This window comes from Vitis riparia, chromosome 10 (genome assembly GCF_004353265.1).
Source record: "Vitis riparia cultivar Riparia Gloire de Montpellier isolate 1030 chromosome 10, EGFV_Vit.rip_1.0, whole genome shotgun sequence".
Taxonomy (NCBI): domain Eukaryota; kingdom Viridiplantae; phylum Streptophyta; class Magnoliopsida; order Vitales; family Vitaceae; genus Vitis; species Vitis riparia.
In genome coordinates this window covers 7,529,348-7,535,071 of record NC_048440.1, presented here as the reverse complement: position 1 = coordinate 7,535,071, position 5,724 = coordinate 7,529,348, and the positions used below count along the sequence as shown (strand labels likewise).

At 40.3% G+C, this 5,724-nt stretch overlaps 1 protein-coding gene across 1 annotated transcript in view; it reads right to left on the bottom strand.

Annotated features, from left to right (window-relative positions):
• Positions 1-3,695: 3,695 nt before the first annotated feature.
• Positions 3,696-5,724, bottom strand: part of LOC117923747 (NADH-ubiquinone oxidoreductase chain 2) — a 6,131-nt gene continuing 4,102 nt past the window's right edge. Inside the window, 1 exon segment of the mRNA XM_034842183.1 lies at positions 3,696-5,724. This exon segment is cut by the window's right edge and continues 892 nt beyond it. The gene's annotated coding sequence lies outside the window, so the exon portion shown is untranslated.

Genomic DNA, 5,724 nt, shown 5'->3' with positions numbered 1-5,724 from the left:
ATCTATTGTAACATAATCACGTCAACTTTAACTCAAAATCGGGACTATCTTCCAATGGCTTCTTGGGTCAAGCCACATATGATTTTGAAGCTTAGGAAGTTAGGAATATAACACTTCAAACGGTTCACAATTCAAAGTTGAAATGAGAGAGATATGGCTAATTGAAACAAGGTTGTGCAAAGTTTGGATGGCTTTGAAGCTTAGGAAATCAAGAATCCAATGCTTCAAACGAATCACAATTTGGAGTTGAAATAAGGAAATATGACAAATTGAAGCAATGTTGCGCAAATAACATGCTATTATGAGATTGCTTATAAGTCCAATTGTTTTTGGTTGTTTGGGCTCATTTTTTAGGTCTCTTCTTAGGCTCAATTATTTTTGGCAATTGGGTCTTCTAGGGTTTTTCAATTTTTACTAACCCTAATCTCTGGTGGTAAGGCTATTTTGGTAATTTAAATTTTATCCAGATTTTAATTAACAAATATGCAATGGGATCCTTAAAGGCCATGGGAAATACATATTTTTTAATCATTCATTGTTTTTATTATATGCTCTTGATTAATTACATATATGGTCTTAAGATATTTTGGTATTCTTAATTGGAAATAAATTTTCATGCATTTTTCAAAATTAGAAAACTTATTTAAATTATATTGTACATGGTTAGAAAATTTTATTTTAAGAAAAGATATGTCGGAAAAGGATCAAGAACTTTCTTTTCTTTTTAAAATTAATTCTTAGAGATTTTAATTTTATTTAAAATCTTTTCAAATCTTTAAGATCTCTAAGAATAAAATATTTCTTTTAAGGAAGAGCTTTAATTTTTCCAAATCTTTATAAAATAATATTTTTCTTATTTTGCACAAGATTCTGATTTAAAGAAAATAAGTTAATTTTTAAATTTCATAATAAACAATTTATAATTAAGAAAGTTACCAAAATAAGTGTTAAAACCTAAAGAAAAGTATTTTAGTATTCTTGGTAAATTTTTATGAGAAGATTTTTCCAAGATTATTTTTTTAAATTGGTAGTTGTTAAAATTTATTGCTATTTTTTTTAGAACTATCCATTTAAATTGGTATTCTTATTCTTTTTCGGTCCTCTAGGCTCTCCTCCCCAAAGAGAAAGAGGAAGTTGTCCTATTTATGACACCTATGACACATTTTCTTTGAATTAGATTTTATTTGGGAACATCTAGATCAAAATTGTGGCCTTTTCATCTCTAAATCCAACTTTTTAAAAGCTTTTACTTTCGTTGTGCATTGAGTTAGAGAGTCCTAGGATAATTATGAATGTACAATGCATGAGATGTTAGGCTAGAATCCTTAAAAATTGTAATGCATGAATATGATAAATAAAATTAGGAAACTATAATCTTAATAGTAAATAATAAATCCATTATTATCATATCACATCATGTTTTTAATGGTTTTATCCTAACAATCTCCTACTTGTTAGGATAGAGCCCTTAAAAGCATGTCATTATGTAATAAACTTTTGGATTTTACTATATATTAATAAATTTCCAATTCACTTTTAGCTATCCCCATTCCACACATTATACCTTGTAAGCATTCTCGTCTGCATCTCTTGCATTGTATGTGACTTGGGTGCATTAGGAGTGCACAGAAGATCCAAGTCACGGGTTTCTTGCAAGTGGATGACTTATTCATAGTTAGTTCGTGGGCTTAGATAACCTATTAGAGGTTGTCATGCATTTACCTTCTAATTGGTTCTGAGTCGGCTGGTGATCCAGAAAAGGCTGCTGAACATAGTGTCGAAGGGACACAGCCTACCGAATGTGTTCCGGAGTCCGCGGGTAAAGAAGTTGAAGAGACGGCTCAGTCGCAGCCGAACCGACTGAGATCAGAGGGAGCGATCCCCACAGCCGCTAAAGGTAGCTGGAGCCGGGTTTTTTTCGAGGTTCTTTCTTCTCTACTTCCGCTGCCAAAGCCTTACTAGATAGGGGGGCGAGTCGGGCGAGAGAGAGAAAGTCCTCCTTCTCACTCGACTTGCGCGAGTCACTGCCACTCCGTGCGCCATAAACACCACCCCCAATTTATACCGCATTCATCTTTCAGCAAAGTTGCATTGTGTTTTTTTGCATTTGTGTTGGGGAACGTAAAGAGATTTAGTAGGTGATAAGTATAACCATAAGTGCAATGGAACAAGTTTAGATTGAGTTAATGATCAGTGGCTTGCTTGCTTGCCCCCCTTAAACAAAGGCACATCACTTAGACTGCTAAAAACTTTTGCAAGCAAAGTTCCTCAGTACCTATGGGCCGAAGCGTTTAATAAAGCTGTGCATATTATTTACTGATTGCCATCGTCGACTATTCCGTTCTCTACGACCACCCTCATCAAAAGCTTTTGAAAAAGATTCCAGACTATTCCCCTCTCGGAGCCCACCCTTCATACTAGCATCAGCCTTATGATCTACGAGCAACCTTACCACACATGGACCTTATGGTTGACAACACTGCAGGTCATGAGATGCTCTCCATTATTGATGCTTTCTCTGGCTACAACCAGAGAAAGCTTGCGGAAGAAGATCAGGAGAAGACGTCATTCACAACACCTTGGGGGACATACTACGTAGTAGTAATGCCTTTCGGTCTCAAACTGGGGCAATAACTCATAAGGGCTATGACTGTAATCTTTCACGATATGATGCATGTATTATAATAAATGTGGAGGTGTACGTTGACGATATACTTGTAAAATCCAAGACACGAGAAGGACATCCGGAAGCTCTACAAAGGTTGGTCGTAGATCAAGAAAATCTCAGTTGAAGATGAACCCAAAGAAGTGTGTGTTTGGTGTTTCGTCGGGGAAGTGACTTGGTTTCATCGTCAGTAAGAGAGGGATTGAAATAGACCCAGTCAAAGTCAGGGCCATATTGGCCAATAAAAGACATCAAAGAATTGAGAGGCCTCATCGGACGGTTGCAATTCATACGGCGGTTCATATCTAAACATTCCAACCGGTGTGAACCTTTCTACAAACTCTTGAAAGGAGGTTGGTCGTAGATCTTAAGCAGGCTGATCTATGATCAGCTTTTTATCCGAGAGGGGATGATGAATGCCAAGCTGCATTTGACGGAATGAAGTACTTGCTCAATCCACCTATATTGGTCCCACCAGTACCAGGTCGACCACTTCTACTCTATCTCTCCGCAACAGACAACGCTATCGGAGTGGTTTTGTTTTGGTCCAGTACGACGATACAGGAAAGAAAGAGAAGTTGGTCGTAGATCAGCAAGTCACTGGTCGAATATGAAAGAAAATACAACTCACATGGATAAGACTTGTTTAGCATTGGTATGGGCATCGCAGAAATTTAGACACTCTTTCCTAGACCATTCCGTCAGATTGTTGGCACGAATGGATCCCCTACCTGTTCGAGAAACCTGTCGTATCCGGGAGAGTAGCTCGTTGGCAGATGCGGTTGTCGGACTTTGACATAACCTATGTCACGCAGAAAGCAATAAAGGGGGCAAGCCATTGCGGATCATCTTGATCTACGACCAACCTTGCCATCTAATTAGCCTGTAAAGACTGATTTTCCTTATTCAGAAATTTTCTACGCGGACATAGAGTATGGAACTCCCGTTTGGACAAATTTTATGGAGCGCTCAATGAGGAAGGAAATGGAATCGGTGTTGTGTTGTTATCACCAGAAGGAGTGCAATACCCAAAGCAACTCAGTTGGCATTTCCTACCACAAACAATGTGACCGAGTATGAAGCTTTCATCGCAGGCCAACAAGCAGCACTTCAGCTCGATGCAAGGCATCTCAAAAACCAAATCGATAAATCAAGAACTCAGTACGCCTTACCATTCTTCTGCGCTTAACTGTTGACTAGTTTTCCAGCCCGCTATTTCCTTATACAAAAAGTGAGTCTTTATCAAACATTCATCAAGAGGATCTCTTTTTAGGACAATATTGATTGCCTCCAGCGATGGTCTTCTCTTCCATTTCTTGTCTTCGAGCCGCCTGCAGACAGACCAATTGTTTCCGTTGAGCCCTACTAAGCGTACGGAGCTGGGAGCTTAAAGATCGGTGATGCCTTCGCAGGATGCAAGCAAAAGAATGAGTTCCCCGGGTTACCAGTTGTTAAGGCTTTCGTTCGAGCCCATCAAGCACAGGTTCTTCTCTCTCCGGCTTTCCTCTTTCTATTGGTTGAGCTTACTAAGCTTTCGCGGGCCTCTCCCTTTGAGCCAGCTAGCTAGACGGGAAGAATACGAAGCACCTAAAGGATAATTTGCTGTCTTTCTGGTCAGGCAAACAAGCTTACCTTATTATTATTCAAAGGGGAAAGGGCTTTTTTTATAGATTCAGAGGTGAGTAAGGGGGGCGGAGCTATGAAGCATCTTAGAGTATTCCATTCCGTTTTTCAGCTGGATCCGGGCCTTGCTATTGTTCGGCCTGAAACAACTGTATTTAGTAGAGAGAGAGGGGCTTTTTGCGAAAGGCTATCAACGTAAACGTATATCGATATAGTGAGTGTGCGTGCAGGGTGTAGGTGTACCACTTACGAGAAAGAACCCCAAGTCAATAAAGTAGTTAACCAAACAAAAGTAAGTAGTTCGTCATCTTCCGACGCCTCCCGTTCATTCTTCTTCATTTCATCATGTTTGTTGCCGTTCATAGGTCCCAAGCCCTTCTTAGAAAGCCCTCCTCCCTCTCCAAAAGTCAAAAAAAAGAAGAATGCTGCTTGATTGAACGAAGATTGTAATAACCTTTCTAACTGACACCCCAGTCATAATGCCACCCACGTCTTTTTTTTTTTTTTCTTTTGAACAGGCCAACATTTTTTGTCCTTTTGACATAATAACTGGCAGGTTTCATTAATGAAAAGAAAAGCGGAGGCCCGCCATCTGCTAGCATTGTGGTTTGGAATCGATTCTTTATCAATGGCCCACCCTTTCTTTGAACCTTGTCAATGATCGAACTTAAAGATATGAACTGAGTGCCATTTGATGAGTAACTGAGAACAAGGGAGAGGGATATAGAAAGGATGAAGTAATGAAAGAGGAAGTCATTGCTAGTAGTAACGACTTGTCACGATCCATTGGTTCATATAGAATCCATGTCCTAGGTGTATCAAAAAACATTCTTTTCGCGAAGCGTATATAATAAAATAGAGTGAAAGGGTCCACCCCGAATCCAAGGGGGTACTAACTAACAGCTGAGTCCTCTCCGAACCGCAGGAGATAGTTGCCCATCATACGGCTCACCAACTTCACTTGCCTCTATGGGGGGCTCACTCCGGGCAGGTTCGGATCACTTACAATACACGGCTCTACGAAGGAAGGGGTTGGGTTAGGAGCGTTTTCAATATTCTTCTTTTCCAGAAATGCGAGACGAAAAAGGAACCCTCGACTGGGAAATGCGAGTCTGTTTTGTCCACTTTCTCCATCCCCCTCTATCAAAATGATAAAAAAGGAAGGCGAGCTTGCTTCTTATTCCCGTGTTCGATCTCTTCCATCTCTGCCCCGCTCGTTGTCACCTATGTTGAAGAAAGGTTTGGAACCCTGTAGAGAATGAAGAGGGGCCAAGGATCTTCCTCTCAACAGTGCTTCTCGAGGCTCCACTCTCCCCCCTGAATAAGGAAGGCCCCGTTAGCCTGGGCGAAGATGGGGATAAGGAGTAAGGATTGAAGCCCCCTTAGCTCTGCCAGGCACTGGACAGGGGTTAGCTCTGTAAATGTGTAGAGCCAAG